General features: G+C 73.1%; 1 protein-coding gene across 1 annotated transcript in view; it reads right to left on the bottom strand.

Annotated features, from left to right (window-relative positions):
• NCOR2 (nuclear receptor corepressor 2) overlaps positions 1 to 223 on the bottom strand; it is a 172,730-nt gene that overhangs the window by 42,084 nt on the left and 130,423 nt on the right. The gene's annotated exons all lie outside the window — the stretch shown is intronic.

Here is a 223-nt window from a genome sequence, read left to right as displayed (position 1 = left end):
TCACCCCAGCAGAGGCCGGGCCACCCCGGGGTGAAGGCTCTGCTGGGCCTGGGGAATCCGCCAGGGGGCCAGCCCTTCCCAAGGGACCTCATGTTCACAACTGGAGGGTCCCCACCCTTCTCTCCAAGGGGCTGTGACAGCTGGGAGGGGAGGGACTTCCTGCTCTCCCATGGCCGTGTGACCCTGGGGGGGGGGGGGGCGGGGGGGGGGGCCCCGGGGCCCC

This window comes from Myotis brandtii, unplaced genomic scaffold (assembly GCF_000412655.1).
Source record: "Myotis brandtii unplaced genomic scaffold, ASM41265v1 scaffold97, whole genome shotgun sequence".
Classification (NCBI taxonomy): domain Eukaryota; kingdom Metazoa; phylum Chordata; class Mammalia; order Chiroptera; family Vespertilionidae; genus Myotis; species Myotis brandtii.
The sequence above is the reverse complement of the archived record's forward strand: the minus strand, read 5'-3'. Positions and strand labels throughout refer to the sequence as shown.